This window comes from Apostichopus japonicus, chromosome 17 (genome assembly GCF_037975245.1).
Source record: "Apostichopus japonicus isolate 1M-3 chromosome 17, ASM3797524v1, whole genome shotgun sequence".
NCBI classification, from domain to species: Eukaryota; Metazoa; Echinodermata; class Holothuroidea; order Aspidochirotida; family Stichopodidae; genus Apostichopus; species Apostichopus japonicus.
This window is the reverse complement of record NC_092577.1, coordinates 11,561,249-11,574,129: the sequence shown is the minus strand read 5'-3', so window position 1 is coordinate 11,574,129 and position 12,881 is coordinate 11,561,249. Positions and strand designations below refer to the sequence as shown.

Sequence of the window (12,881 nt, the reverse complement as noted above, 5' to 3'; positions counted from 1 at the left end):
CAGACAAACCCGATTATTTAGCACGAATACAGGTGCAATCGTCTGACGCAAATCACGCATTCTGTTTAGTTTCAAAGACCGTTTCGATCAAGATCATATATTTGTTTCTATTTACTAAAATAAGTGAAAAACTAAGTATCCTCTGACAAAATATTAACTTAGATTAGCAAATTTTATTTATGGTTTGTTACACCCATTTAAGATTGAAATTAAATAGGTTCATATGCTATGTTACTGACATGAGATTTAATATCTCAATCTGTATTAAAAAAAAATATATATATATATATAATATATATATATATATATATATATATATATGTATATGTATATATATATATATATATATGATAAATTTATGATAAATTATTAAGTTGATGTAAATACTTATATGTAAATACTATATATATATATATATATATATATATATATATATTTATATATATATATTGTAACGCTTTCCGCTTCGATGGTATGGTGCAGTACCCAGTCGGCAAGTGAGGAAGGGGGTTGTACAGAGAGAGACTCGAGGACACCGTTGAAACGAAGTACACTAACAGTGCATTAAGAGTTTAAAAAGTATAATTAGATAAACAATGTACCTGCCGTACATCTTTCGTTAAGTAATAACCAAATAATATATACAGAAAGTGATACAATAAAACCTAAACACAAAAATAAGGGTGGCGTACATTAACTAGCCCTGTCAAGGCAAACTAATCCCTTATATATAGACTGTAGAGCAGCACTGCTAACTAGGCGCTGCGCCAAAGACAACGCAGGTACAACGCAGACTAAATATCGGTACTGCGTCAAGGGCGACGCAGCGTAAGGACAACCATGGAGCCATCTGTTTATAGCTCCATAGGACAACGCAGCGCAGCTAACGATGAGGTTCGTCAGCCCGCGAACCCTACGCTGCGACGACCTTGCGCAGGCACAAGCAGTTACGCAGCGCAGCTGCAGAGTGCATTACTCGATCCTCTGCACAAGCCAAAAATAATCTAAGTCCTTAAAACAACGTACAAATTCGGCATAGATTCTGCCTGGCAACTTACTCTAAATATACCCTTACGTAATGCCTAAGAACGCTCCTTGCACGGCATTATAAGCGACCCCGTAACTGTGTTGAAGCCTATACACGATTAACTAGCCAATAAAGAAATAGCCAGGAAGATTGACAACCGCCATAACCCAATTCAGCCGGTCAACGCTCTCTACAGCGCTATACGAATGTGAGCTAACCCCGCCCGCTGTCCGCTGTATGCACCCCTAAAAATTCCCCGTATACTAAGAACGAAGGAGGCCTTGTCCACCGGACTGTTTACATAAAGCCCCGGCAGGAAGAACCAACTCTCACAGCCAGCAATAAAATGATACTCAAGTTACACATACTAGAGACCTCCTAGCTTAAACATTACGTAAGAAACATTTTAATACGGTAAAACAGGCAAGATAGAAAATACGTACACACGAGAAAATTAGGTTGTTTTCTCGTATATATATATATATATATATATATATATATATATCACTGTGTGAATGTACCTAATGTTGCTAATCATCTTTTGATGCCTTTTTGTATGTCATTCAATGTAATATAAAGATGGAAAATATATACAGATCGTGTCCAAATAAAAGAGAATCAGCAGCGGTTGGATTATTTCTTTCTAAACTAAATTCTGCTCCAAAAAGCTCTAGTACAACAAATGTTCTGCTTAATTGAACCACACTAAAGTCAAATTAGGAGTATACCTATGCCACATCAGAGCCCTTTATTTAAAAATCTTGACATTATGTGGCCTTGGTAAGACTTTTATTTTCATAAAATGAAATAAATGAATTTCAGCAACAAAGAGAGACGCATAACCATGACATCAGCTCAATTAGTTAAAAAGGACCTGTTGGATCTGAAAGGAGATGCAAATACATCTCTCTTTTTCGCTACAGCAGACATATTACGATAACCCCCCCCCCCCCGACACACCAACCCCGAAACTGACGCAATGCAGAGAAGAAAGACGATATTTGTGAGAAAAATAAATGTCAGACATATTTACGACTTACAAGTCGCCAAGATTTGTTCAGATTGATAGAGAAGAAAGAATCACAAACAAAATTGTATTTGAAAGATGATTAAAAATGATGATTAAAACGATTTCTTATATGTTAATTTTGTTTTTTAAATATGTGTAACAGATTTTGGTTCGGATATTTGAATGTTTAAACTTTATCAACTGTACAGTTGGATGAAATAAAATTCCAAAAAAGTAAAAGTTTACAAACAAAACAACCTAAGAGTGTATATTGATATATTCCTTTAAAGTAATAATATACAGAAGTATATATGCAAAATAAATTTAACCTAAACAATTATCTCACATTATTTAATTTGATAGACAGTCAGGTACATTTAGAGGTGCATGTACAATGATACACTTTTTCAATAATTAATTTTTAATTAGTCTTTCATTGTTTTAGTGTATTCCTGTCATATATACCTCGGTGAGTTACTATATCTCGTTAAGTACATATTTGCCTTTGCCATGGTCTACATTCAAGAGGGGCGCACCTCCACAAATGGAATATTCTCGGAAGCAACTTTATATCAGTGATTCCCACCAAGGAGCTGCCTTAATCAGATGAAATATTTTACCAGGAAGATAAGAATGGATATCTTGTATTCTTTATGTATTTTTTGACCTTTTTATTTGTAAAGCGCCCTGAGACTTCTGTTACGGGCGCTTAATAAGAACTGTTTATTATTATTATTATTATTATATCACTATTCCGATCAGCTGTTGAAATATATCAACAAAGTGTAAGTCATGCTGATGCTGTTTATAGAGATTATCTGTCCGATCTAAATAATCAAGTTATTAAATATATCAAACATTGTTATATAAACCTAAGAAGTAATATTTCTCGATGAATAAATGTCAGTATATTAAGGCTGAGAGCACCCTGAAGTTCTAAGGTTGCTTATATTAATGACTTGAAAAATTTCCTATTTTTACATCACTACAAGGTCGAACGTGTAGAAAGATCCCATCGATGTGGTCATCAAGAGTTTTTCTATCCCGTTCTCTTCAAATGTTGACACACGGTTAACATCAACATCTACTGTTCTTGTTGTGAGTAACTGTCGACCACCCTGACTGTATTGCACCAGAATACATCTCGGCCGATGTAAGATGCCTGCTTTCCATAGCATGTAGATGAACTCATCCTTGTCTGTGCATACAGTGAAAGCTTTCCAGTCCAATCCATCAAGATCTGGTTTGGTGAATTCATACATCAGTTTACTATGTGATTCCTACATGCTGACTGCATATGCTGCTCTCTCAGTATAGATGCCACATACCAGGAGACTACCTCTATGAACAGTTATATCATACGTTTCATCGATAACATCTGGTAGTGTAATCATGTGGCTGTAATTCATTTGATCAGTATATACATACACATATCTTCTGTCAGTACCAACAATAATGTGATTCTTTACAGGATCTGTAGTTACACAACTCACGTACTGATCAGATGGCCACATAGTATTGACGTCACGAATGTTCTTCTTGGTAAATGTACCATCACGTACATCGTAAATACCGATTTCATAAGTACAAAGAACTTCAATGATAACTTTGAACTCAGACAACAAACCGCAGATGACCACGCCCTTATCACTCTTGATCTGATCCTGTCGTTGTAATTCACCATTTCTGTTGAACACAGTGATGTGTAAATACCCTCCAGATGCCTTGTGCATTATGAAAATCTTGACATCTCCTCTGCTTAAAATATCAGTGGAATATTTACCTTTAACTTTGATTCCTGCAACATCAACCACTGACTTTTTATGCTGAGCAATCTTGACGTTATCTCTAATAACCTTCGTTATATCACTGATATCGAAATCAAATAAAGATTCTACCTCTGGGAATTCTTTTTTTCATTTCTTTTATGAGGTGTTCACATGCTACTCTAATATCAGGAATACACTGAGCGTTTGTCCAATCGTCTTTAGAAGCAAGAATAGATGAAGACGTTGCTGTGAGGTTCTCGTATCTTTTAATAATCTGTTCGCAACATTCTCTTAATTGCTTTAGTTAAACTTTATTTTGCCCTACAAGCAGGTCTTTTGCTGTTGTCAAATTCCTCAAGTTAACATCTAGGCTGCGAAGTTTGGTTAAGAGCTCGCTCTTAACCTTATCACATTTGTTTATAAACTCTTCAGATTCGTTGTCATATTTTTGATTCGTTGTTTTCCTGAGTTTATCATATTTCTTTCTCACTTGGCTCAACTCCTCTTCCAAATTAAGAGTTATCCGACGAACGTTTTCGCTTCTTCTGCTTTCGATGTCCTCTAAAACCCTTTTTCGTTCCTTAGTACATTCCGCAAATTGATATTTAATCTTGTGTGTCTGTTGCTGGTGCTGATTTCTTAGTCTTTCTGTCCTTTCCATGGCATTTTTATTCAGCTTCTGTTGAGAAATTTGTATTTTCGTTGGCAATTCGTATAGTTTACCCTTGTATTTGGTTAGTTCAACAAGTTCTTGTTTCAGTAGTTTTCTTTCACGTTCTGCTATTCGGTTACGTCATGCATGCAGGTCATGACCTTTATGCTTATTATATGTAAAAGCCAAGCACACAGGTACATTTCTGCAAGAACTGCAGCATAATTGCGCTTCTTTTTTGTCATGGATATGACACCTGGGATCTTCCGTTAGTGATGTTAATTTATCCAGTGTCATATTCTTTGCTTCCATATTATCCAATCTCAGAATGTGGGTTTTGTGATCTGTAAACATTTTACTGCTGACGTGAACCTTGTAACATTGTTCACACAAGTAATCTCTGCACTTAAAACAATACGCTGAAACTTCTGTATTCTTCAAACAGCTTACACATTGCTTTATATCCTTATTTTCAAAAGACTTTTGCAATTGTATGAACTCAAGCATACTATTCATATGGAAGTCGGTCTTGAAATCGTCAACCCCATTTTCTGGTATCACGTATTCTTGTTTACACAATGGACACTTAAGCTTTCCATCATAGCTTCCTTGAATGACTGTCTTCAAGCAATTTCTACAATATCGATGAAGACACGGTAACTGTTTCGGTCTTTTATATTGATCCAAGCAAACAGAACACATGAAGAAGTTCTCTGCCAGATCCGTGAGAGGAGTTGACGAAGCCATTTGTCTTGATGACGAGCCCTGCAATTTACAAAATAATATAGAAATTGACACATACTGCTGTAGTTGTCGCGAGCATTAGGAATACTAAAGCATTAATTAAACTAGATGTTTAGTGGAATTCTCTAGCTATATCATAATGCAGTTATTCAAATACCGCGATGGGGGGCGGGGTGGGAGTGAGTGATGTCAAGGGTAAACTTTTTGTTCAAAGACATCTATTAGTATTAGTTTTACTGGATAGACTTCTATAATTCTTTGCAAAAAGTAATGCAAATACCGGGGGGGGGGGGGGGTCGGTGTTGGTGTTATAATTGAAAAGTGTAACTTTTTTTTTCCAAAGTGTTTTGGTGGGAATGAAAAGCTGATCAATGTCGGAGTCAGCGGCAGTAGCATGAGTGATACTGATCACTCTCTTCCCTTTACAGAAAAATACCGAACGAAGTGAGGATTGTAAAGAAATTGGCCAAGTACAAAATAAGTAGCCATGATATATATAATACTTCGTAGACGACTTGTTCTATACCAGCATTTGATCTACGGTACTAATAACGTTTTCTTCTTAAACCATATTAGCAAAGAACAACATTTCTCTGAACATGTTAAATGCACATCATGCAAACTTGATTTTCGTCATTAATATAAACACAACATCTCAATTTGAGCCAAAAAATAAAGATATATGAGATACTTGTGTTCACTGACCCACATTTACTGCTATGCTATTGTGAATGCTCGATATCCTTATTTAATACAAGGCCATATCCATTTAGTTAATAGTTAATACTCACGTGTCCCTTCCCTTCCCTCGGTCAAACTTCTTTCGGAAATGGTCTTCCAGTTGCTTAAATGTTATAACACTAGCACGAATTTAAGTTCAGATATCTCTAATTAATTGTAGGGATCTTTAATAAAATTCATATATCTGAAATTGTGGATTTAATTTCAAAATGATTTTCCTTAAGAATGCAAATGTGGTATACACAAATGTAGTTACAATGGAATGATAGCAACATTTTTCGTCTACACCCGTAGCCGATATCGTTAAAGAAACGCCACTTTGCTAAAGAGGAAGGTCTTCATATATCCATGGAGCACCATCATTTGTTTCATAACAATTACATTGTACACAAACCCAACAGCAGACAGGCTATACCCGTCAAATGAAGGCTCACTGCCCCATGTTCGAACAGTATGACTGCAGTTTCGTTTCAATGTCAATTTAGTGACTGTTAATTGTGCTTTCCCTCGTAAAACATTTGATTATATTCAACCCTCAATATGTCTTTAGCCAGATAAATGTGATGTTGAATTAGCCTAGAACACTTCAAATTTTGTTTTAATTATGTTTTGAAATGAGACTTTGCTCGTTTATGATCAACTCAAGAAAGGTATTAAAATTCAGATTTTTACTTAAACTGAAGTTTCAAATTTCAGTAGTTATACCAGATTCATTCTCTTGAAAATCTGTAAGAAATCAATGATTTTGAATTCATCAAATTGCGGAAAACTGTTCTGCACCATCATGATTGAAATGTTATTAGTATGGCAGCTGCAGGCAGTACAAACAGAAACCCCAGTCTAGCCAATTCGGCGCTACATTATGGAATACGGCCGTTACAATGGAAACAATATACAGATTCCCAATGAGGATCTACTTGCTAGCAATTGCATATATCGAACGATTTATGTTTCATTGCAAATGACCAATGGCAGAAATGAACAAATATATTGGAGTGAATGTTTACTTACCTAATTCTATTGTAAAGATCTCACACAAAGGTTGATGTCAAAAATAATGTGCTTCACAAAAGATAATAACAACAACTGCTACAAAGCACAGTTTACAATAATTTTTCTTGCACGAATTACCGGTATCCATTTACATGGGGCCATACTCAGTACTGTACTCTGTCTATATGCACGTATAGTAAAATTCAATGCAGCCTGTATTGACGTACTATAGAAAGTAATCACTGAGGTCAGGGGTCTAATGAAGTTGCAACATAGAGGGGAATTCCTGAAAAAGGCGGCAGTAATCCACCGTGGAAGGCTCGATATCGTTCACTGTCGTTGCTCATATTTAGTACTAAGGTTTGACCACATATTCTGATGTGTTTTCATATTTTAATTACAATTCTCGTTGTTGGATGGTTAGGGAAGTGTTTTTTTTTTAGGATTTAGCAGCAGTTTAAGACGGACTCATTTAGTCCGCTTTGATTTTTTTCAGTAAGAGCTAATCAAAATCCTTATCGTGTGTCATGTGATATGTCAGCTGATACAGAAACTGCTTGGTTCGGCGTTATGCACATGCAAATAATGTGTATATGCAGGGAACAGCTTCCTGTTTTATGTTACGTTTGTACGTTTTTACAATTCGTCTGCATAACGTACTGCATAACAAGAGAACGATGGCTGAAAGTCTAACAAAATTTGCAGCCGAACAAAGCGAGTTGGCATTTGTATATTTCCAGCTATTTAGCCTCAGTATGGCACTCGATTTAGTAGCACCTAGTCTTATTACAACTCTTTAAAAATTTGGAATAAAATATTTTATATCAAAGCATCTTGCTTGTTTTATTTTATTTTATGTTGATGCAAGTATGGTGAGGTTTTCTTTTAGGATGGAAAATCATGTCAAGTAGGATTGCATGTGTCCTCAAACCTTTGTAGTGTGTGTGTTTGTAACTATGCCATACCAAGCACATGGCTCCAGGCCTACACTGAAATAAATGGAATATCAGATGGCTTATTAGTCAGTTGAGTTCAAGTGTAGACAATTAATGTGAACCATAGTGTGATCGACAGAGAAATTTAAAATACTGCATCAACCAAACAAATTTGGTTTCGATTTGTTGCAGATGAAAGTGCAGGCCCATCGGCGCCAAAGAAAAGAATATTTGCGGTGCTTCCTCTCCAGATATTTCACTGCCACAACAAAAACTTGTAGAAAATCAGGGATCAAGTTTTTGAAAGAAAGAAGATTTAGTAGCGGGCAGACAGAAGAGCTGTCTCAGTGTCTGACACGAGATTCTGAAAAACGGCTCAAAGTAGCTGCTGAACAGAGATGTGATGAAAGGATGAAAATGCTATTGCCCAAGACATTCTGTTTACACATCATAGAGGAAGACTACTTCTTCCTTAGCAAGTTGCTTTGGGTGTTGGTCATGTTGTCAGTGACGAAGAAGTCATATAACTCAGAAAAGATTGTTTTTGTAACCAAATCATTTCCTGCTTAATGTTTTGTTGTTGGTTATGTTTATCATTTTCTTTCATTTTCCAATTGTTTTTTTTATTTGATCTTTTCCTTACCATTTTTTATTTTGTTTTATTCACCTGACAATAAATAACTTCCTGTGGTAGACCGATGAGTTCCCTAAAGTTTCAAGGTGGCCCTGTTTGACCTTTGTCTTTTTTATAAAAAGTATTTGTTTGGCGTGGTCCTTGTTTTCTAGGAGTACATGTGCTGGCTCCAAGCCTCTTTCACTTTTGAGAACTGTGGGGGAAATATACAGCTAAATATTTATTTTGTTTTGATAGGAATATTCTTGGTGATGGATGTGTATCTTCAAATTTGTTTAAGGACACTGATGAGACCCATTTATAAGTTTAGATTCGAGGTTTTGTAATGTGTCTAGTAATTATTTAGTAACGTATATGATAGCTGATAGGTCAATGGACCCCAGATACCAGGGAGTGAAGAGCAAGCTGGTCTAGAGCCGTCCAAAGAGCCAACCTACCAGAGAGACGTCCCCCAACAGAGTGAACCTGTCCCGTAAGTAACCAAAGGAAGCAATTATATTTCGCGACTTTCTATTTGGTTGACCCGCGCCGCGATTGTGTTATTACTTCGTTAGTGTTCAGTGGATATCTTGTTAGACGCAACACGTCTGATAAGATCTGTAAGTTACCCATTTATATCATTTACATTTGTCTTTTACTTTAAGTGACCCCTTTGTTTTTAACACAATACTCATGTGCATGGTAAACCTACTATTTTTCCTTAATATGTTTATCTTTGTGTGAGCGTTACGCCTTTTCAAGTTGTCCTCACAATCTCAGAGTAGGACATTTTATTACACCATCAAACCAACAAGTTTTGATACTAAATAGGTTTAGTAACATTTAAAAACTATTATCATGTTGCAGTGAATAGTCGTTGCTGATATTCAATTTAGCCTACACTTCGTAGTGAGGTTATTTGTTGTTTGGACGTAAGCATACAACAACTCCTAAGATAATCCGAGGACATCCCTCTAAAACTGTCAACAAAAACATATAGGTTATAATAAGCTCAAGAACATTTAAATGCCATGTTCATGTTGCTGTGACAAGGAACTGCTTTGTTGTAATTGTCGTACACCATATAGGAGTGCCGTCATTTGTTGGTTGTTTGCTCGAAAAATAACACCTCTCCAACATCGCGAAAAATGTTTCCAGGACATCCCTCTACAACTTCCCACCAACAAAGCTTGGTACTAAATATGTGCGACGAAACTTTTTTTAAGCACTTTTTGAAGCCTGCCCCGATGGACTACAATTCGCAAATACAAAATGGCGTGACGCGGATCAACGATTTTTGGTTTCGATGTGATCGTAACCTTTGCATTCATGATGGCGCATGTGTGGGTGCGTGTGCGTGTGTGTGCGTTTGTGACGCCCAGCTTGTAAACACGATATTTCAAGAAGAGAAGATCAGACCAATTTCATAGTTGGTGTGTAAAAGTAACACATTAAGTACAAGAAACCTATTGTTTTTGGTGGAGGTCAAAAGTCATTTGGGGTCACCAGGGATAAAATTGTTGAAACCTTGTTAATACGATATCTCAAGAAGAGAAGATCAGACCGATTTCATATTTGGTGTGTAAAAGTACCACATTCAGTACAAGAAGTAAATTGTTTTTGGTGGAGGTTTTCAGGCAGACTCATATTAGTGGTGTAGGAGTACCACATTGTGTAAAAAAAGCTATTGTTTTGGTGGAGGGCAAGGGTCATTTGGGGTCACTCGGGGTCAAATTGTGTAAACCTTTAAACACGACATCTCAAGAAGAAAAGCTTGGGCCGACCTCTAATTTAGTGTGTAGAAGTACCACATTGAGTTAGAGAAGCCTTTTGTTTTTGGTGAAGGTCAAAGGTCATTTGGGGTCATCAGAGGTCAAATCGAGAAACCCTTGTAAGCATGTACACCCTCACTATACATTACGTCAGATTTATGAAGAAAACTGCTCATGTTACATCATCGAAACCACAATGCATGTTAGCATTCTGGTTCATAGTCTGTTTGTTTGTGTATGTATTTGTTTTTTCACGTCAATATTTGAAATGTATAGGGAAGTATAGGGAAAAGCCTATACTGGCTTAACAACACAGAATACTCCAAGAGAGAAGAGAGACAAAATGTGAAAATAATGATAATAATATGTATATGTTTCAGTTATCACTAATTCATAGCTAGTAAGAAATCATAATTTCTTTGATAAGGCCTTTTCTAAGTATGGAGCTTGGTTTCTCAGTTTTAAAAGCATTTGGCAATGAGTTCCATGTTATATTGCACAGTGTATTATGCTAAGCATAACAGTGCGTGCATATAAAGTGCGTTGCTAGCCTTTCTTGCATTCTGATTATAGAACTCTCGGTTGCTATTTATAAAATGTCGGAAACTGTTTGGTAATAAACCATTCCAAGCCTTGTATGTAAATGTCGCAAAACTAACTTTCATGATATCATCTGCTTTCAATAAATCGAGTTTTTTACAATAATGGGCTAGTAGGTTCACGTGGTGCTGCGTGAGATATATGACGTATTGCACACTTTTGTAGTGGCTAAAGGTGAACTGCTTGTACCAGACCAAATAATCAAGCAGTATCATAAATGCGGTGCTATTAAAGTTTGATAAAGCCCATTGAATATATTCTCGGGGAGGAAATGTTTCAGCTATGATCAAATTCTTATACCTGTTGCGACGCTGGAGCAACCTTTTGTAAAATGGTCACTCCATGAAAGTCTACTATCAATATTAATCTAAATAGAAATTTAGTAGTTCACTTCCTTAATTTTTTTACCGTCCATTAACATATCATTTTCCCAATTAAGAGTTCTTCTTCCATTAAATAGTATATAGTGAACTTTTTTCTACATGAGGTGATACCTTATAAATTGCAAACCAGTCTGAAAATGTATTTAATTCAGTAGAGACAGTATACTGTATTCTATGTGCGTTTTCGAACTCGAAGAAAATATAGGTATCATCGGCAAACAAAGTAGTAGTAGCAATTTATGACACTTGGTAAATGTCATTGACATGTATGATGAGTAACAGTGGTCCTAATATTGAGTACTGCGGAACACCACAACGGGTTTGAGCGTGTTCGGACTTGGGATTGATATATGATATATAGCTGCTTAACCAGTCAAAAGTTACGCCTATTTACGGACATTTTCACGACTCGTCTTCGTGTTAAAGGTTCACATGAGTTTGAAAAGGTTTTATTCTGTTATATATTCCGTAATATTCTGCGAAGAAGTATTTCTGGTTAACATTTTAGCAGGTAACATTTATGAGTTAAGCCAAAAATGACTGTATACCAAATTTCTGCAGTTGAACATTTGCACTAAAAGAATGGGTTTGCCTTCTTTGCATAATTTTAGACAAAATTTGCAAATAAATTTCCTGTTCCGTAATGCGTAGATGCTTCGCACTGTTTAACTTACCAAAATAGAACGTAATAACACTGTTTTGTTTCTGCATGAAAATGTCCACTCCCAACGCAGGCTGATTGAGAGAATGAGTAGAGGTCTGCGCAAATGTGTTAATGCCGTCTTTGAGCCTGAAAAATTATAAAATTGGCCTTACGCATACATACGTAATTTAAAATTTTATTTGTGTTTTGTGAGAATTTTGCCTTCACAAAATGTGGTAATTCCATCTACATTGTCAGATTCAAAAGCACAAAGGTGCACTCTGTACAAGTATAACACGTGCGTAATACGCTCTCAGTGACAGTTATACAATGCCATTAATACGCATTCACACCAGTAGAATCATTCTGGCCAAGAGGCACGGACTTAGGTCTGCACTGAACAATGGATACATTACAGGTTAGTATAGAGTAAAGAGTTAATTTACGAGTGACGTACCTTTCAATATAAGGGTGTCTTCAAGAGAGGAGGAGAGAGGGATATTGTGACTTCCGTGCATGAAGAGCACTAGGAAAGCGGAACTTGAAATCGACGGCCCTACCAAAAATACAAACTTGCCCAAATGCAAGGAAGTAAGCAGGTAGTAGTAACTAACGATCAAATAGTAGTAGATGGGAGCAATTAAATAACATAGGAATTCCGACTTGCTATCAGCAATATATATGTATAAGAGTGTCACATTCAGCAACATGGTGTGCTTTGACAAATCCATGTTATTTCACATTTTATGTTATTTCACATGACATTATAGACGAAATAATTTGAAGAGACGTTCATTCTGACAAACCATTCTGTCTCTTCAAAGTTTAGTTAAAAGTCATTGGTGTTGTTCCTACTGAGTAGCTGAAGGATACTTAGTCAATTGCGTACGCAATTGTACAACATTAAGTCAATATTTACGATATTTGTTCAATACATGAAAAATTTGAGTAGGCAAATCATTGTTGAAAATAGCTGACTAATCTTCAGATAGTTAGTCAG

The 12,881-nt window shown here is 36.1% G+C and overlaps 1 long non-coding RNA gene across 1 annotated transcript in view; it reads right to left on the bottom strand.

Annotated features, from left to right (window-relative positions):
* The window catches only part of LOC139984826 (uncharacterized), a 53,522-nt gene that overhangs the window by 11,422 nt on the left and 29,219 nt on the right, over window positions 1-12,881 (bottom strand). The window lies entirely within an intron of this gene.